The sequence below is a fragment of the Sceloporus undulatus genome, chromosome 5 (assembly GCF_019175285.1).
Source record: "Sceloporus undulatus isolate JIND9_A2432 ecotype Alabama chromosome 5, SceUnd_v1.1, whole genome shotgun sequence".
NCBI lineage: Eukaryota > Metazoa > Chordata > Lepidosauria > Squamata > Phrynosomatidae > Sceloporus > Sceloporus undulatus.
Window position 1 is genome coordinate 158,663,235 of NC_056526.1, and position 21,861 is coordinate 158,685,095.

At 38.9% G+C, this 21,861-nt stretch overlaps 1 long non-coding RNA gene across 1 annotated transcript in view; it reads right to left on the reverse strand.

Moving 5' to 3' along the window:
• Positions 1-21,861, reverse strand: part of LOC121932017 — a 162,853-nt gene that overhangs the window by 26,486 nt on the left and 114,506 nt on the right. The window contains exon 2 of the long non-coding RNA XR_006104248.1: positions 5,984-6,057. This is a non-coding gene — a long non-coding RNA (uncharacterized LOC121932017). The remainder of the gene's footprint in view (positions 1-5,983; positions 6,058-21,861) is intronic.

Below are 21,861 nucleotides of genomic sequence, written 5' to 3' on the forward strand. Positions count from 1 at the left end.
ATCATGGACTATTTTCACAGTGTGAATAATCCCCAATGATCTGAAGTTAAAGATCATGGACTATTTTCACAGTGTGAATAATCCCCAATGATCTGAAGTTAAAGATCATGGGGCCCCTTCCAAATCTATGACTCTATGAGAAGTGACATGCTGTGTTTTCCTTAGGAAGTCAAGACTTTTAAACAAATACATTGATAAATGTATAAACATTATAATTAAAGAATAGTTTATAATGTTGCCAACTATATTTTAAAAATACCTCAATCTTCCAAATCCCTCTTTGAAAATGATAAATTAACAGTGCTTATAGCTCCAGACAATATATAATTACTTATTGTTTGCAGAATAAAGAGTGAGCAATAAAAGTCATGGTCATGCCTTAACATGAATTCATACCAAGCTATGCTTTTGCCATCTCTTTTGTCATTTGGAAACCATGCAAGATTATTCCTTTAGTAGATTTCAATTGGCATTACATTGGATACTGTTGTTAACCGCCCGGATTGGTTTGCCAGAGGGCGGTATACAAATAAATATTATTATTATTATATACAACATAATATAATGGTTAAAGTGGCTTTCATTCAATTTTTTTAAAAAAAAACATGTCATATTATTTGTATATAAATAATATAAAATTACTGCAGAAGTTAATGATGAGGTACTATATGCTTCCCTGAAGGCTTACAATCAAAACGTAAAGACATAAAGACATTACATACCTATTTATAATAAAACAGAGTGTGTGTCATGAGCAACCAAAACCTGTGAGTTATTTTATGTTGGTTTCAGGAGTTTTACATTTATGAGAGTAATTTTTGCACAAATTGTATATATTGTATAAATTGCACAAATTATGTCAGCTGTGCAAATTGTATTAGATAAACTATAACAGCTGCTGCCTTGTTGCACTAACTTTTACTGATGAGAAACACTGGATGGGTTGTTTGCATCAGTCAGTCCCTACCTTAAAGTTATCAAAGAAGTTCATGTTAGGCATCTATATAATGTCTTTCAGCACTTTGACACATTCCCATTCAGCCCACTACTTATAATGACTGCTGATATCCACTGCAGTGCTTGGTCATGTCAGCACTTGGTGAAGAAGAGTGAATATCACTATGCCTTACAGCTGGTGTTATAACTACACTCTGAAAATGGTAATATATAAGAAGCCTTAGTTGGAAAGACTAAAAAGGGGGGGGGGATGGTGGCACCTTTAATACTAACTAGTTTTTATTTTTGTATAAGCTTTCATGCAGAAGTGGTTTTATATCCACAAAAGCTCATGCAAAAATAAAAACCAGTTAATCTTAAAGGTGCTGCCACATTTCTTTTTTATTATTATTATTTTCCTTTCCCTTCCTTCAAGATATGAACATGACTACTTCTTTGAAAAAAATCTAGTTGGAAAGATATAGTTTTTGAGAGGTTTGGGGAAGTTGCCATGGATTGCATTAATCTTCTCCATGTGTGTTATGTATAGCCATTGGGTTGAACCCAAAAAGCCATTTATAAGTGTGGAAAATTCTGCTATTCATGTAAAAGGGCAAGGTGAGTCCCTGAAATCTTAAAGCTGTCGTTCCTCAATGCCAGTCTTAACCTGACCCTCTGGAGTAACTTTTCGGGGGAAAGAAGGAAAGCCCTAATTCAGCTTGTAGTTCTTGGGATCCTATCAAATACTGAAGTGATGAGAAACTACTGAGCTGTAAGATGCAATTAGTCCTTTCCCATCTCACCCATAACCGCCATCACCACATGTCTTCAAACGATTGGGGTCCCCTCCTGAAAAGTATGGACTGTGTCATGGGAATAACCATCAACAGCAGGTTTGAGTGCATGTTGCTCAAATCTCCATTGCATGGTTCTGTCTTTTAAAAAAAGAAAGAAGGAAAATAATTTTGCAGGGGCCCTGCTTAAGTCTTTCTTTTCCTTTCATTTATCTGCTTAACATCTTTCACACATATATACACATACATACATACATTCCCCCATTTGTAAGGTGATTTTTTTCCTGCAGTGAAACTTGAAAAGGGTGGTTTTGAGGGAGAAAATGGAGGGAAAAATAAGGGTGAAACAGTTCTAGATCACCAGTCAGATACTGCTTCTGCCGCTTTACTGCTTCTTCTTCCTCCTGTTCCTGTGCTATGACTACTGCTACTCCTGGGATAACAATCATGCAACTGCACATCATAACAGTCTGAAACTTAAAAAAAATAATCTATTCAAATCAGTGACATTTACTTCCAAGTACATATGTTTAGGATCAAGACCAACATTCTAGCAGCCTAATCCATGATGAAATTAATCTTAAATACTTGGATTGAAGTTGATTGTCTTGCTGAAGTCAGCAGAGCTAAAGCAAACAAATGTAGTTGCCAGTTGAGGTGTTAAATGCTTGTGTTGCTATTGAAAATAGTAGTTAGCTTTCAAATAATTAAATAGGGCTTCGAATTTTATCTTCTTTCTTGCACATAAACTGGATTAATTAACATCAGAAGGATACAACTGATTTGGAAGGATTCCTATTAATTTCTCAGTTTAAAACCAAAATGTCAAATGTACTTCTTAAGAACCAAACCCAGGCCAGCTGTTTTCAGAAAGAGACATTTCTTATCTTTCAATATCATTCATTAGAGCATATTAGGGGATGGAAGGAATGCCACAAAATAGCAAGGTTTCTAAGTTCCCAGAAGATTTGTTACAATTTCTAACCCAAAATGGTTCTGAGCCTTAATTTATGTAGACATTTCCCCTTGATATTGGCAGGAGAAGGGTCTCTTTTTCCTCCACCAGTGGTAAATATTATATAAATAGAAAAGGCTAAAATCTCAAATTCCCAAGAACTGGAAATCTTTTACTTCTGCTCTTGATCTCAGAAGCTGAAACTTCTTCAAAATGACACTAATACTTCATCAACACTTTATGGAATAAAATATTAAGGAATGTCTGTGTGAGATTACATGAGAATTCCTATTCTAAGTATAGAGAAGACATCTTCCCATGACATAAAAGTTGTCTGCAGATTATATTTTTAATGTATCTCGATCTTTAAAACCATGGGACTCTTTGCCAAGTCATCTCATTGACGGAAAATACACTGGGGCAGTTACTTCTGTGATATAAAAGAAATCTTGAAGATCTCTGTAGAAAATCCTGGACTAAGAGAATCCTGGACTAGGAAGCTATGCGGCTTAAAAATGGATTAGGTCACAGTCCCCAGCACCTATCCAACCACGTCATAAATAAAAGGTCAATGTTGCACTGAGAGATGTAGTTACAATGGCAGATCTCCATTACAGTAATATTTCCTGATTAGACTCCCAAAATCTACCTTAGCAGGCAGACAGCCCTCCTCAACAGAACACTTTGTTTAGTAATAGAGTATGAGGAACTGAATGAAGATACTATCCAGCCCTTTCCTGTCACTGAGGCACTTTGTGACTAGCAGCTGTGACCCCTGAAGGATCATCTTGTCATAAACCACCACACCCATGGGAAAGAGGTGTATACATCTTCACCTAAAGTTAAAGGTATTCCCCATTTACAAGGTTGTCAAGTCGTGTCCAACCATAGGGGGTGGTGCTCATTTCAGTTACTAATCAGAAGGGCCAGCATTGTCAGAGACTACTCTGTGGTCATGTGGCCAGCTCAATTGCTCAGAATGCTGTTTACCTTCCCATCAGAGTGGTTCCTAGTTATCTAGTTGCATTTGCTTACTTTCAAACTGCTAGGTTGGCAGAAGCCAGGACTAGTGATGGAAGCTCACCCCATCATGCGGCACCCAGGCCTCAAACTGTCAACCTGTTGATCTTTCAATCAACAGAGTCAGTGTCTTAACCACTTGAGCCAACGCATCCCAGGGCATCTTCACCTAGCACCTCAAAAATTCCTCTGTTAGGGAGTGTTGCATGACTGCTAAAAATACGTTTTAGGGGATACTTTTGGTTGTACTACTCATGCAACAACCATTAAAGTGAATATGCAAAATTATTCCACATGTCAACTAAACAGTGGTGTAATTAACCATCAGCCGAAATGTCTTGATGTGAAGGGTAGTAGTGTTCTATCAGACCTTTTCATTTCACTCTCCCTTTCTTTCCACATTAGTTCCTCATGCTCGTCTCTTCCTACTCTAGCCTATCTTCATTCAAAACAATAGCTTGTCCTTCTAAAATACCTCTGAACATTTTAGTCCAGTGTGAGGCATCACAGTTTAGAGGATCATTCACCTATTGTTTTTTTTAGAGCAACTATGCCAATAATCTCACTTGTGCATTCTGGGTTTGTCGTAAACACTATGGAACCAAATCTATGTGCATCTCTGTGAGTTTGGTTGCTCACATGTGTGTCAGCACTCAAAGATGGAGTTGATGATGCAAATATATTTGAAGAACATTCAAGGCATGCAGCATTTTATCCCAGTTTACCCCAGGTCTATTGTCATTGGTTATTCACATAGCCGAGAATCCAAATCTTTCAGAAAATCTCGGTGGGAAATCTGACATCAATTATCCTGGGTAAAGTAGGTTTTTCGGCAGCCTCCCCCAAAACTTAATTGGATTCATTCAAAATGTATATGAATGACAAAGACTCAACCTAGATTCTACCTGGATTATTTTTGCCATCTGAATAACCCCAATGAGGGTTATTGGCAAGCCGGAAGCTGCCCAGAGAAAGGTGATAAAGATGGTAAAGGGTCTGCAAACAAAATCTTATGAGGAATAGCTGAGGATGCTGGTTATAATTGGCTTGGGGAAGCGAGGACTGCAAGGTGGTATGACTTTAAATATCTTTAAATATTTAAAGAGATGCCATGAAGAAAATGTAACAAGCTGCTCCACAGATTATGGACAATATCTTGCTACACAGTTATAGTACTATTGTTCCACTTTAACTGCCATGGCTGCTTCCTATGGAATCCTAGGATTTGCAGTTTAGTCCTCACTAAATTACAAACCCCAGAATTCTACAGGAGAGATCCATAGCATTTAAAGTGGAATAATAGCACTATAATAGTATAGTGTGATATTGTCCTAAAACATGAAACAGTGGATTATTTGTTACTTTCCTAAGCTATTGCTCTTGTGCCTATAGTAGAAAATGTTAAGTACCTCACCAATTTATAAACCTCAGGATTCTGTTGGATGATGCTAAGTCAATTAAAGGGCAAGATAATGAGATTTTTGTGGGGGGGGGGGTCGTGCTGGAGATTTTCATAAATTCCATATGGGTTTTTTTCGTGAAATGTAATAATTTGGGGGTAAGGGCTTGATATTTTGTGCAAATGCAGTATTTAAATGATGAAAATGGATATATTTTGCAATTGCTGTGCTTAAGTGAGGGAAAGCATTAGTCTTTTTATGCTTGCATAGGAGCAAAAATATTCCAGCAGTTAACAATTTTTTCAGTTGGAGTGTTTCTGCTAGTCACCATGGATGAGAAAATTTGAAAATTATCTTTTACATCCTTAGGATAGAAGTAAAGTTTTGGCTGGCTACCTCAGATGATTGTTTGAAGTTTTTGTGGCTGCTATTTCCAGATGTATATGATGGAGAATTCACATTTATTATTCATTTGCAATTGTTTAAATAAGTCATTTAGTTCATTAATATTAGTTTTAATAGTCTCCAGAATAACAAGAATCCATAACTTTCACATATCTCAAATGGCAGTGCTATAACATTATGACTATAACATTTATATTCTCATGGCAGCAAACATGGTCTTTCATTGTGTGGTGAAGTGATTATATTCTGCACTGTATACAGGTATTGGAATCTATCTTGAAAATCAGTTTGGAGTGGAAATAACCATTGTGATTAGAGAAAATTAGGAAGTGGTATATGGCTGGTCTGAAGAGCTGGTAGATGGTATTGAAATGACAGGTTCCAAAAAAAGAAAAATCACTGCATTTTAGTGAGTGGCACAAACCACAGGACCTAAGCCAGGGGAAATGAGAGAAGAATGTTTTTGTACTTACTATTAAGGAGCTATGTGGCCAAAAGCAGTAAATGGAAAATCCTCTGATACTCTGAGACTGATTCAATTCACCATCTGCAATAGCAATAGAATTCCAGTAAAGATAACTATTCAGCTTTCTTTTTCCACAGTGGGACTACATCAAATACTTGCAAGAAGTAGTGACTTGCCCAGAACTTGGAAGTAATGCATTACAAATAATGACATTATCTGTAGAATATCACCTTGGAGTGGGTAATGAGGGACTAAAAATTTTATGACTAATGTCATCTTCCTACCCATCCTCAAACGAGATTTTATCATACCTTGTGTCTTGTTTCCTACATATAAAATCATTACCTCCTACTGACTCTGGGCAGTGTATTCTAAATGCAGTGTAAGTAAAGGGTTACAATAAAATTCAATGCAAATACAATTTTATCTCCAAGAGCATTCTTAAGTACAAATCTAACTGAACTATGAGCTATCCAACAGACATTTATTATGATGCATCAGTTCCTTTAGAGCAAGCTTTCATGAAAACAGGTAATTGACTTTATTGTACTTTTAACCAAATGCAGCTGACTGGAAAATAGCACTAACGTTTAACTTGATCTTGTCTTTGAACTGGTCAGGGTGCATATGCAAGAGAAAGGGCAATCATTATTTGAAAGTCAAACACACAAAAACCAATTGTTTTATGGCCTTAATAAATATTATTATTAAACTTTATTTATATAGCAGTTTAGATTTACACAGCGCTGTACATACAATTAAAAAATCGAAAAAATGAAAACTGCCAATGGCCTACATTCTACAGGATAATAACAAATACATATAAAACAATAGATAATAATACGAGATAGCATTAGATAAAATAAACAAGCAACAAATTAAAAACACAGAATATCACATATCAAAGCAAATATCAAATAACAATCAGATAACAATCACACAATGCCTGGGAACGCTTCCCTGAATAATATAGTCTTCAACTCCATTTTGAAACTGGTTCAGTGAACTATTTATAGAATTATCCACTCTGGGTGGCTGGGTTTCCAATGTGTGTAAAAGTAGCTTTCTCAGTCATTGTATAAAATTACACTGAAATAATAGTGTTAGGAATGTGTTTCAAATAGCTGGGCACAAGTATTTTGCCTAAATATTTGTGCAGAATAAGAGATGAAAGGATGGCAGTATTATGACATTTTATTTTATATATCACTTTACTTTTTAATTCCTTGGTCTTCTGCTTTGTTGTAGTTGCATCCAGACCTGGGAGTTTAGCACACTGCTAAAAAATGTGAGTTACTACTGCCGATTTCAATTCGAATTCAGGATACATCCGAATTTTATTACATATATTTTGCCGCCGATGCCGCCGGCCAGGTGAATCCTGGGTAACTTCTGTCTAGAATCCAAACTCATCCAGCTGATTTGCAAAGCCACAAGCTGCCCAGAAGCTATATCAGGTAGAAAAAAAATGTCTGGGCAGTTGCTTGGAGTAAACAGAAGATGCATGATCCACATGTTAAAAGATGTCACTGGTTCTCCTCAAACACAAACTGCTTCCCTTCTTTACTGTATTGCACTGGTCAAAGGAAAAGTTCTTTAGATCCTATTTGCTACCATCTGAATAAACAACTTCAGATAGTTTCAGACAGTTGATAGGCATGGTGCTAGATGAGAAAAGCCCAAAAGAAAAATAAACAGAAAACCCCTCTGCAAACCTCTGTTATGTTGCTGGCAGAGAGTATGTATGACTCAGGTCCAAAACACACTGCAGAAATAATCTAGTTTGAGACCACTTTAAATGCCATGTCTCACTGTTCAGGAATCCTGGGAATTGTAATTTGTTGTGGCACCAGAGTTCTCTGACAGAAAAGGCTAAATATCTCACAAAATTAAGGTTCCCAGAACTCCCTAGTATTGAGTAAAGGCAGTTAAAGGAGTATCAAACTGGATTATTCCTGCAGTGTGTTCTGGACCCCAGTCTTCTATCCCTCCCCTATTTCCTCAAAATTTAGGGTTTGTTCTTCAGGTTATTGTGATACTGTTTGTGTTTTCAACAACCAGTTTTTCCCAGTTCTTATGACAAAAACAAAATGAACAAAAAGACCAATTCTGACCCAAAAGGAATAGTATGTAATTGAAAATAACAGCAGTCCAATAACTGCTTTCTAAATTGCACAGAGATTTCACCCAAACACTCTGTTGTGCACTTGAACCTATGAAGATATATTAAGAAGGGGGACATAACTCCAGAGACACCCCTCTCACTTTCTGCTAAATTGGATATAGTACTGCATGTGTTTCAATTTCTCAGAGTGCTTTCCACCATCTGTTTTTAATTTTTCTTTAATTTCCATTCATGGCCTTTGGACTACTCTCTGTGCTCAGAAGAAAACAGCAATTAAAACTAACATTATCACAGTTCCTCTTCCAGGCTACAGACACTGAGATGGTTGCCATAACCTAATATCTATCAAACCTTTACCAGCGTATCAGTATTATATTCTACAACTTTCTTCAAAAATACATAATTGGAAGCATGATAAGCATTCAGCTACTTCCTGCAAGTAGCAATATGCATCCTATGTTATAACCTACCGTAATCCTGTATTCAAGGAAATTCTTCATAACAATCCTATGAAGTGAGTCATAATTAGTTAATGTTAAGTTTGCACATGAGGAACTGGACCATCCATAAAGGTCCAAAGAGCTTTTGACATGTAGTGTTTGTGGTGTGGTATAATTTTAAAATGTATTATTACAAAAGCTTTTGTGGGCATAGTCCATTTGATGAGATGCACCACTCACACCTGCCATATACAGCATTACATCTTCAGTACACATATTAATGTCTATGATATCTTAATTCTTGTTTATTAATTATTATTATTATTAACCTTTATTTATAAAGCACTGTAAATTTACACAGCGCTGTACATACAATCTTTTAATGAGACGGTTCCCTGCCCTCAGGCTTACAATCTAAAAAGACACGACACAAAAGAAGAAGGAAGTGGTGGTGGGGAAGCGGATTAGGTCCAGCAGTTCTTCTCTACCTCCGAGGAATCTTGTTTCAAAGATTGTGGTTCATTCACATACATGCTGAATTGTCATCCCCAAATAAAGTCCTGGTATCACCAGATTAAAGCACATACTGAACTCCTCCATGAAAAGATGGAGGAAATTATTGTACAACCTACAAATTCAATGGTACCTTTGTCTTGGCCCCAAAATTGGTACTGTCATTTTGTTTTTACTTCACAATATTCTAATCTGTGGGGAAACTCGTTTGTTGCTAACATGTACACACATTTTAAAAATAATTTTAACTACATGTCTGAAAAATAGTTAACAAGTGCTGCTTTTCTAGCATGTGGACAACAGTAATGAAGGTAGTTGAATTTGTGCATTTTTATTACTAAGCAAATGAACAGAAACATCCCTAGGGGTGACTAGAAGCCACAGCCCCAATCCACCTTGAAGTTGGCTGAAAAAGAAGCAGCAAAGGGCCGTTCCTTTTTCAGGCTGCAAAAAAGCTGGTTTTGGGGCTGCACCACCACCATAAGCCAGCTTCATGACGCTCCGGTAGCATGCAGTGTGTAAATGCCACATCACTGGAGCATCATGAAGCCACCCCCTTGTAAGTGACCAGGTGGCTTCCAGGTGTCTTCCAGGTGGTTTCCGGGCAGCTTGGGAGCTTGCAGCATGTAAATGCTGCACTCCCAAGATGCCTGGAAGGTGGTGCAAATGGGCCATCTGCTTCAGCCCTACATCCCAATTAACACAGTTGCTTACTTCTGAGTATATCAGGAACAATCCTCTATTCATAAAGTCTAGGATTCAGTTATCCGGTACAAATAATAGGATTAAATAATCACAAGAAATAAAATAAAACAAATAGAAAAGAACACACATTGACATGTAACTGATAAGAATCAGATTATCATTCAGCTTCCTCATCTTGAAGAAAACAAGAACACAACATCAGAATCATGGGCTGTGCATTAAGTAAGTGGCTTTGCAAAAACAAATTAATTTAACATTTACTTCTCGTTAGGATTGACGATACAGCACCAAACCACTCTCTAACTGAAATCTTGTTAGACTGTTCAAAAAACATTAAGGATGCATTAGTTGGAAAGTCTGACCTTGATTCTGAATCATATTTTGCTGGACTTCATTATAAGACTGCATTTGAATAAACATTATTCTGAGAATTTCCAGAAAGTGGATTTTGACAACAGAAAAGAAATCAGTCATGGAGTGAGTGTGCAGGAAAGGGGAGATGGAGGTTCCTTTGGCCCAAATAAATGCTTTGTTAGTCTCAAATGCAGAATAATTTCCCAAAGACTGAGGCCCGTTACAAACGGGCAGGAAAGTATGTGCTCAGCACGTACTAGGCTTAGAAAGGGGCGTCTCTTCCAGACGCCCCTAACCCTAGTACGGACTGAGTCTGTACAAAATGGCGGCAGCCGTTCCACATGGCTGCTGCCATCTTGACGTAGTGGACGCACTGTGTCCACACATCGCGCCCCAAAAATGATGCCGTGAGTGCATGCTTCGGCACTTGCGGCATCTCTTCCAGGGCGCAGGAAGGAGTGCGATTTTCACGCTGCTTCTTTGCAGCGTCCAGGAACCGCGCCGTTTGGCTGTTGCGGTTCTCGGATGCTGCTACCGGAGGTGGCAGCAAACCGCCGCTTTTCAGCGGTCTGTAACCCACCTATGATTCTTCTCTGTTTGGTGTTCTTACATTTCCCAGTATCACCACATCCTCTGCATATTTAATCCACCTGTCCTTTCCCTGATTTGAGAATGCATTCCTGCCACAAACTATCACTGCTTTTATTAATTTTCAGACTATATTTTTCTAATATGACTGGATAACACATTGCCATGAGCTATAATGAACACATTAAAAGTAGTGTTAAGTTTTTTTAAAAATATGTTGTGTATATGTTATAAATATATATGCATTTGGGAAGGGTCAAAATTCTTTTGAAAAACCCTTTTCTCAGTAGTATTTCATGCTCATTACCACCTGTTGGCACCATGTCTGGGACTTCTTTCTTCTTCACTGCATGATCCCAGAATGGAGAACTGATATAAGCACAAAGCACAGTTAAACAAAAGTGGTGAAAAGTGCTGGCCAGGAATCTGCAGCCTCTGCTATCTTTATCCTCCCACACATACATATATCCATGCTCTGTTTCTCATCACAATGTAGCATCCTTCTCTGAAAATACTCTTGGTATCCACTGGAGTTTGGTTCCAAATAACAAAATCAATGGATGTTTATGTACCATTATATACAATGGTGTAGCAAAATGGTATCCCTTATGTAAAATGGCAAAATCAAGGTTTGCTTTTTTTTGGGGGGGGGGGGGGGCTTTCTGGAATATTTTTAAGCTGTGAATGATGGAATTCATGAATGCAGATTCTATGGATAAGCAGGGCCAACTGTTTATTTGGTCCCAGAGCCATTCTAGAACTTAACTTGGCATCAAGTAGTTCTGCACCCATCCCAGTAGATGCATCCACCCCAGCAACCACTCATTTTTAAGGTGGGTGAACTCAATTTTAGAAAGCAGGTCACTATTAATTTTGTCTGCTAGCAAGTACGCAGCCCACAGACAACATTATATTAAAATAGTTAGTGGTAGCTGAAACAGGTAGGAGTCTGACAACCATTAAAGCAATTTGAAATTTTCAAACATGGGTAAATAAAAATAGATAAATACAATCAATACACCAAGCAATGGGGGAAATATATATAAGATCCTATTAAGTGAAAGGAAATTTACCCATAAATTCTCCTAACACATTTGCCCCTCCAGTATACTACTTTATGAGGAAAAGTTAGTCATAATGTTGTAGTAGCCTTTCTTTTCAAATTTTTCTGAAATAAACAAAGTAAAAAAAATTGCTTGCTGCATACTCTCTTGCCCCATTCTCCTACTCCAGAAAGTTGGCTCACCCTCGGCAACTAAACAGCATAGATGCTTCCTAAAGCCACTGAGGGCAGGATAGTCTATTTTTTTCTGTGATCCTGAACCTCCAGTCAAGCTATCCCATCTATCATAGTATCTGAAGGTACAGTCAGAGGATGGACAAAAAGCGGCCGCCCGGCTGGACGGGCAGGCCGCTTTGCCGCTAGAAGTGGCAACAAACTACAAGCCCCAGAGGCCTCTGGGGCTTGCCCCGGCCCCTTATTGGTGCGCGGGGCGGAAGTGGAGTCGCTTCCACCTTGCGACGCTCTAGGGGCCAGGCTCTATGATCCGGGAATTCCGGTCCTCCAGGGCAGCTCATTGGTCAGCTGCCCGGGAGGAGGAGTCTCCTGGATCAGGTGACCTGGGGGCGGAGCCGCGGCCTATATTAGGCAGTACGGCCGGCTCCGGCCCTCAGTTGGCGCTTGGCTCCAACTGAGGTTCGGAGCCAAGTAGGAAAGGAGGAGGCAACAGAGTGCTTCTCCCACCCACCCACCGCTTGGTTCGTGGGGTTTTTGTCACAACTTGGAGTCGGCAGCATAGGCCAGGATCTGCACGGTGTGGTACCAGGGCTATGGAGCTCTGGTTTGGGAGTCAATTGAGACCTGGGGGCGAATAGGGCAGGCGTATGGCCATTGCGGGGGCCATAACGCGAGGACGCCTCCCGGTGACTAGGGGCTTAGCGAATATGTGAACGCATGGCAGAGTTGCAGTCAAGTGGTGTTCCTTAGCCCCTAGGTCATCCCAATGCCTGGTGGGTACCAGGTTTTCGCTAATCAGACAAACATGGGGTTGTTTGATTTCGCAGATCCTGACCTCATGCTTGGTGCCAACCCTACCAATTGTTTGCTATTAATAAAGTTGTGGCCTTTCCTCCAGCTTGGTTTCCTGTGGTTATTTGTCAGCGGCATCTGAGGCAAATTATTTCACCCATCTCTTATCATCAGTCTTGTGAGCATTCTTACAAGCAGAATGTGTACTTAGAAATCCCTTATGTGCTCATTACTGGTTATTCACACAATTTTATACAGTGGGCCCTTGGTATCCACTGGGGTTTGGTTCCAGCTACTAAAATCCATGGATTCTCAGGTCCCATTCTATACAATGGCATATTAAAATGGTGACCCTTATATAAATAGCAAAATGAAGGTTTGATTTTTGGGATTTATATATGACTTAAATATTTTGAAGATGTGGATGGTTGAATCTGTAGATAAAGCATCTGTGAATTGAGAGGGCCAGATGTATAGAATAGGTTTCATGCAACCTTTGTTATTCCTGGGAGGGCTCAGCAACAATACAATGGACTCTATCACATGGGAGGCAAGTGTCATTAAAACATAATTAAAGCATGGTAATAGCGCAATCAGGGGGAAGATTATCACACCCCGCACACTTCTCCCATTCGTGTCCTGTGCCTAAACTGTAATGGACACATCATTGGGTAATAACGGAAACTCCCATTATTACCCATTGACATGTCCATTACAGTTTATGCACGGGACACTAACAGGAGAAGCATGCAGGGGTGTGATAATCTTCCCCCCAATCATGCTGTTACCATGTTTTAATAATCATTTTAATGATGCTTGCCTCCTCTATGTGATAGTGTCCAATGTGTTTTGTATGTATAATCATTTCAGTACATTTCTTACTGATAATTCCTGAGAGGGCTCAACAACATAATCATCCAATTCTGCCTGATCATTTTGGGGTGGCGAGAGGCTCAGCATATCCTCACTGTCCACAATATGCTTCCTTTCAAGAGGCCCACAGGGTAGTACTGAGGGTGCAACACTTGGTACTTGGGAATGTAGTTTCAGTGCCTAACACACAGAGACACACTGTAACTGAACACAGGAGCAAATTATGGTTCCTTAAATTCCTGAAGTTAATGTAATCATGTGATGATACTCCATAGTCAATTAGTTTTGTTTGTGCAAGAGTGTAACAAAGTAAGTGAAGCATTTCCATTACTCCTATTCTGAATTGGGTGGGAGGATGAAATGCACCCCTATTGCAACCAGGCAATGACCTTTTTCTTGTGGCAGTCCACTGCTAGCTTTATTGTCTTTCAACATATATATTTTTGTTCACCATTATCCAGAAACACATGGGCCTTTGGGGCAGGATTGGGTTGAGGTTGTCAATAAAAACATAAGAAGAACCATGCTTGATCAGAACAAGAGCCTATGGTCCAACATTTAATTCATATAGAAGTAAAACAGTTGCCAGACACTTACCAGAGATACATGAGTGCTACAGCATCCTGAACAGAAATCTGTACCCATCCACTTTTTGCCCCATGTAGTGATTTCCTTCTAAATCCTGCCCAGCAATTGGAAAATTTATGTGTTTGGATTACAGCTCTCCACACAGGCTGGATGATGCTGGAAGTTATAGCTCAAACACCTTAATTTTCCAAGTTGTACACCTGCTCTTTTGGAATAATTTTATACTATTCCCTTTAAAAAGGGGAGGGTAATAAAGGCTATGTTTCATAAGAAGAAAAATACCCATAAACACACACAAACACACGGTTTTACCAAAACACTACTTAAAACTGCTGCTTTTTTTGCTGGTATTCACTGTGCCCAAATTAATAAATCACTGAAATTCCCAATGGGATTGAAACTTCTAGAGGTCAAGCTAGAGTGGAAGTTGTTACAGATCAGTTTCTTACAGACATGCAATTAGAACATCTGTTTGTGTCCTCCATGCCTATTCAGATGTTTACACTACTAATTGTAGGCATAACATAGCTACTTTTCAATATTTTGGGGTTTTTTTTACTAGATCAGCAGAACAACATATATCTAACTTCAGCAAACTGTCAGCAAACCAATTAGTCAATGCCATATATATTTGAATCAGGTGTGTGCATTTGATAGATGGTTGAATTCACTGAAACTAATAGCCTCAGAAAAAGCATTGCTCAGGCAAAAATACACCCATATAGATTTTTAACAATAATGTCTTAGTTGAAGAAACATACTCTGTAGCTGTATACTACGCGCACACGCGCGCACACACACACACACTGATTGGAAGTGTTTAATATTTTAGTGTCTTCTTACACTGTCTTAGGTCACAACAGTGTGATCTATACTAAGCATCAAGATTGTCTAAAGATTCAATTGTTGGCATAGTTTTTGATCCCTTAGCATATACATGTGTTTCTCTTCTATGTGTGTATGTATATATATTATTATAGACCATAATTATAATTATAGGTTTCTTGAAATCTTGACCTAATGTATGTTTGATTATGATTTAATTATGTAAGCTTCAATCTAGTCGTCTTTCTACCCACAATCATAACCAGATCCTAAATATTTCTGGTACTAATCCAGCATGTAAATATGTGCAATCTTCTTTTTCATTTATTCTCATTCAATTATCTTATAAAGGAATGTATTTAGATTTTGATTGAGTTCTTTCATTCTCTAATCTCTGTGTTTCACAACTAAGAATTGTATATTTACCCAAGTGAATGGGCAAAATGATGGGGTGAGGGACAGAATTCTCCAGCATTTAACTTTCCACTTCATGCTTTTAAAAGAAAATAACTGAGTGTACCTGTTTTTAAAAAGAGCATGTTATCTCTATATAGATCCATTCATAGGCAACACTGGAACAAATACACTTAATGGAATCTAATCTGTATAGACCTGCCCATTATAATCTGAAACCTGAAAATAATTCTTCTAAATATTCTATCAGCATTGAACAATCTTTTTTTTCAAACGTTCATCTTGTTTTCTGTCTTTGTTTCTTGTAGCATTGTTTCAGATATTCTAATACTACCTGCTTTGTGTTTCATTCTGCTTGTAAAATAGCTTTGAAAAATAGTATTGTTTAAATTTTGAAGATCCTGTCATAGTTCTTCCAAATTTCATCTCTGTATCATGCATTTTTTCTGCTTTTTATTTTCAGTGCCTTTTTCTGTTTTCCCAGTCATCTTTTATAAAATTAGACAAATTTATATTTAGGTATTTTGGAAAATCCATCTGCTCCTGTAAGAAGTTTATCTTTCATCTTCATCTATGTGTTCATATAATGTAATAAAAACAGTGTTACATAAAGCTTTTACTATGGTTGAATCCACACTGCAGAAATAATCCAGTTTGACACCACTTCAGCAGCCATGGGTCAGTGCTATAGAATTCTGAAAATAGTTTTGTGCGACATTGCCACAAGGAACTGCAATTCCCAGAATTCCATAGCATTGACCCATGGCAGTTAAAGAGGTATCAAACTGGATTATTTCTGCAGTACGGATGCATCCTTTGACTTTCATGAAATCAGTCTTACCCAGTTCTTTAATATAAGTAAAGTAAATATCTTTGGAATATAAGCATACTTTATAATTAATCCCTTTCAGAAGTCCTGCATTCTCAAGATTCTGTGTGCAAAATCAACATCACTGTAACACTGGCTGTCAGTTATATGAGTGCCAATATACTTCAGATATACTTCAAATTAACACAGAGAAAGTGACAGTCTTTTTCCTGGGCTTCCTGTTACTTCTATGATGGGTAGGCCTCATGTTTCTTTCTAATCTGCTTAATATTATGAAAATAGACAACTGAGCATTACCGTTAGAATCATCCAGTCCCTCTATTCCCCATCACCATGTATGGATGTGAATGCTGGACAGTGAAGAAAGCTGATAGGAAGAAAATCAACTCATTATAGATGTGGCTCTGGAGAAGAATGCTGAGGAGACCGTGGGCAGCCAAAAAGAACATCAATAGGTCCTAGAACAGATCAAGCCTGATCTCTCCCCGGAAGCCAAAATGACTGTCATACTTTAGCCACATCATGAGAAGGTATGACTAATGAAAAAGACAATAATGCTAGGGAAAGTAGAAAGCAGCAGAAGGAAAGGAAGACCAATGCCAGATGGCTAGACTCAATTAGGGAGCTCACAGACCTGAATTTACAGGACCTGAGCAGAGCAGTTGAGGACAGGGGTTTTGGAGATGTGCTCTGTGCATAGAGGGTTGCCATAAACTGTGGTCAACTTGAGGGCAGCTAACAACAACAAACAACAACAAATTTCATTAAAATGTAATCTTTCAGCTGATTACTCTGAAGCTGGAAAGAGCATTTCCAGAAAGAGCATTAAAACAAGTCCTTTAAATTGGGCTCAGAAACTGACTGGGATACAAATACAGGTGTTAAAGTACTGGCCTAAAATGGTTAGAATGCCCACTCCTCATCAATCATCCAACAGACCTGTTATAAACTAATGTCAATTTCCATGTTATTTTTTAAAGACTTTCTAACAATACAATGCATTCCAAGAGTCTAAACCAGTGTTACTCAAGATTGTGGTCCCTGGACCAGTGCTAGTCCCTGGGTCATTGGCTGCTAGTCCCTGGTGAATTTCTAGGAAAGAATGGAACAATTGTAGCTAATGGGCATAAATATGGTGCCAATCTGCAGCACACTGGAAAATGATAATTGGCATTCTTTCATATCAGATAAATGAGAAGCATTGGTCTAAGCTGAATGTTATCACTGAATATAGGTAACTGTGCCCAAGCTATCTTTATCAGCATATTTGTGATTCTCACATCAGCAAGTGACTGCTAAAATTCCCAGAGGTGAAGAAGGCAAAAAGTACCATGTCTGAATGCAGCCATTTGCTTGGCAGAGGACAAAAAAAAAAAAAAAGGTAAAGATAAAGGTTTCCCCTTGACATGTATGTTTAGTCGTAATGAACTGTAGGGGACGGTGCTCATCTTTGTTACTAAGAGAAAGAGCCAACATTGTCCGAAGAGGACTCTGGTGGTCAAGTGACTAGCATGACTTCCCACCAAAGTGATATCTATTTATCTACTTGCACTTGTACATGCTTTCAAACTGCCAGGCTGGCAGAAGCTGAAACTAGTAACAAGAACTCACTCCATCATGTGGCACTTGGGCCTTGAAGTGACAACTTTCTGACCTTCCATTCATTAGAACTGGTGTCTTAAACACTAAGCCACCACATCCTCTTGGACAGCAGCAGGGAAGGTAACAACCAAACAGCCACTGGAAACAGAAATCTCATCAAGACAGAAAAAGAGAGAAGTGGATGGGAAAGGAGGGAGATACGAACATTCAGCAATCACACACATCATTCAACAGAACCACCAGAGTCTGTGCAATATAGCTGCAGGAAAATCCAGATTGAAATCAGGGGATCAGAGCACCCTGCTTCATTTCCACTTTCAGATTTTTCTCCCTCAAGAACAAAAGGCATTAGTGAAATGAAGGTGATAACAGCAAATAATGTGGTAAGTGGCACACATTGTTTGGATCCTAGAAAGTAAACTGCAACTTCCTGTTTCAATCATTAACAAAGAGCATGCTAGAAAACCTGTCTGGATCTTGTCAGAGACTCCTTTGTCAAGGGCCTCCCTGTGAAAAATCAAGCCATCCTGAATAGTTCAAAATCAGAAGGAGAAAGCCTTCATGAATAGCAGAGTTTCTCCCATTCAGAAGGTTACCCTCTATGCACAGAGCACAATGAAAATGGTGACAGAGGAGCTAGCATGCTCACACCCCCATGAATTTCACATTCCACATTTTCATAATGTTATTATGATGCCACGAAAGCTATGAGACAAAAACATTGAGTGAAATTTGAATCTTTCTTCTTAGGCTCTATCTGCACTGAAGAAGTCACGAAGCTTGATACTGCTTTAACTGTCATAGCTCCATCCTGTGGGATTCTGGGACTTGTACTTTGTTGCAGCACCAGAGCTTTTCGTCAAAAAAAGCTAAATATCTCACAAAGCTACAAATCCCATAATTCTATAGCATCAAGCCATGGCAGCTGTAGTGGTGTCAAACTAACTTATTTCTGCAGTCCAGATGCACCCTTAGTCATCCATTGTATATATTAAATTAATATGATGCCCAGACTTGAGTAAAAAATAGACAGTAAAGTCCAGGACCATGCCCTAGTTGCATTTATTTTCTGAGGATAATATGTTAAACTTCTTTTTAAAAAATCCACATCTAACGTACTACATTTCAGAAAGTAACTCTGGCTTTACCTTTGTAAGTATTAAATAGGAACTGGAAGATTCATCTAGCAATATGTTATTGACCATAGCTTTGGCTAATAAACACCTAGAACTGTGGCCTCAAATTTATTTAGCTTAGGATATGGTTATTGCTCATTAAGGGAAATACCCTCAAGGTATTATTGAACAATCTCTAGCTGAAGAAAAAATAACACACGTTCAGCTGTCCAGGATTTCATCTGAAAGAGTTTATACGAACACCTTCAACAAGACTTGCTCCTCAGACAACTCATAAAAAACATGAATAAACATGAATAAACTGAAAATTAACCCCACCCCACCCTCACTCCAAAAGGCAGTGGTATATTTAATACAGGGTGGGAATTTTGCACCTTCCAGATACTGTTGGACCACAGTTCCCATAATCCTTCATCATTGGAAAGGCTCTGCTGACAATGGGCAGGGCTCAGGAGCAAATGAAGGCTTCACTCATCTCCACTCAACATTAATATAACCTGAAATACTCCCAGTAACTGGCAGACACCTTCAACTCACTTCTTCAAAAACCCTGGGCTGGCTGCAGTTAAACAGCTTTCAGTAAAGCCACAAAAGCACTGAATGTATGGGGAGAATACCACTGGCCAACCCCATGGTATCCTGCTCATGGATCTGGCCTATTCCTGCCCCTGGCACTCACCTGCCTATGGGTGGTATTCAGACGCCTGCCCAGTATCATGCCATCAAGCTGCTGCCACTGCCACCACATCACCTCCATCACCTTCTCGGTGAAAGCATCTGCCACTGCCCACAAGGGCAGAAATGGGGTGCTTGGCTTCACCCATGTGGGTGCCCCCTTCCAATGTCATAGGCCATGGTGAGGGCCTTCACAAAGAATGGTGGTGGCAAGAAAGGGGCACACAACCATCTAGTCTACTGGCTGTCATAGCAAAATTTCTAGAGAACAAGGATTCAAATTTTAAAAAAAATTACTCAGCACTCTCTGCTTCAATGGATTAGCCTCTCAGTTTTGCTCCGGGCAATTTTTGCAATTTTTATTTTTTTAAAAAAATCTGAAATTCCAATTAATTTACAAATAAATTTTCAAATTTTTATAGTTATCAATTTTTTATAATTTTATAGTTATCAAAAAACACACACACACACACACATCCTATTCCTTTCGCTGTCTTGAACTTTACACTCTGTGATGTCATAGCTTTTCCTTTTAAACCATCTATGGTTAGGAACATAAGAAGTTAAGAAAGTCACTGGCTCAGACCAATGTTTTATCTAACCAGCATTATGTTCAGGCAGTGCCCAACTGACTGCCTGTGGAAGACATGATTGCAAGGCATGAATACAGCTTCCTCCTTTATCTTGCTTTCCGAGTGACTAATATAGAAAGGAATAGTGGCTCTCATATAAAGCCATCCTACCTAGTAGTCATTGATTGCCCTAATTTCAGTGAATTTGTCTAATACCCTTTTGAAGGCATGCAAATTGGCAGTGATCTTATGCCACAGTTTCACTGTGTAGAATTGTTTGCTCAGGTTATTATATTTTTTTACTTTCCTGACCCATGTTCAAATAAAGGTTGGAGGTTTTTCTAATCAATGCTCCCCACAAACAGAATAAATTATCTGCATGCTGCCTAAGGATTTTCCGAATAAAGTCTTTTCGAAAGAAACCTGTAAGGGACAATATACACACTCTGACTAAGCAACCCAACTGGTGATATGAAAAGATACACAGCTGTTTGGCTGTTGTTTTGGTAGGTAATAGGTTGTTTTGAAAGAGACACATTCATTTTTCCTTCACATCTCATGTATTCTTCTGTCCCTAAAGCAGAGCAGAGAAAATACAGTTAAAAGGTGTTTACAAGCCAAGTCAAGCCTATGATTTGCTACCTGTGTTCACTTTTGCTTGAGAGGCACACACCTATGGCAGACTAGAAGTCGGCATTCCACAGCCATGAACAAATTTCTTGTTTGTAAACCAAAGAGGAAGAATTATAAGCCACACACTTACATCACCTGACAGATGTGTTTCTCAATCATGTAAGTTTACTTAAGGACCTTTTTTTAAAAGAAAGAAAGAAAGAAAGAAATCTGGATTGAACTAGCGTAAAGGAACTAGGGAAGCTGGAGGGAAAGGGGCTAGATAGTGATATGGTTAACATGTTTTCATCTCCTTTTAAATATTTCCTTGATTCCAGAGATTGGGAAAGTTACTTTCTAAGGCCCCATTCCCACTGGCTTATAACGTGGATCAGGATGCGAATCATGGGTGCACTGTTTCCATTTGAGCGCGAATCCAATCCTCATTGCTCCGATATCGTTTCCATTGAAATTTGAATCTGATTCAATTTATCTTGAAAAATCCAAATTATAGGTCGATAAAGCGATTTAAAAAAAATAGCAGCTTTTTAGTGCATTTTCCTGTGCCTCCTGAGTCTGATTCAGGGCAAATGAATGGGAATGAAAGGGTGTCTGATTCGGGATCTTGGGGATGGGAGGAGCAGTGCTCAAGAGGCTGGCCTGGGGGTGTCACCTGCTTGTTCTCTTCCCTGCATTACCAGTGCATTTTTCTTCCGTTCGCATAGCATTTCCCCTTGGTGGATTGGGAAGCAGGGTAAGGTGATTGCATTACATTGAGCTCCAAACACATTACTCCCCCGCAACCTCCTCCCTACTCCACATTCATAGACCAACGTGTGAGGAGACCCATTGAACACCATTTTAAACTATTCTTTTTTCTTTTTTTGCCTCTGCCTGAGCGCCTGAGCAGCAGATGGGCTTTGCAGTACATGCCTGCCTGATCGCCCCCCAGACAGCACAGGGAGCGATGGGGAAGGCAAAGGGATTTGGAGGGATTGGAGGCTC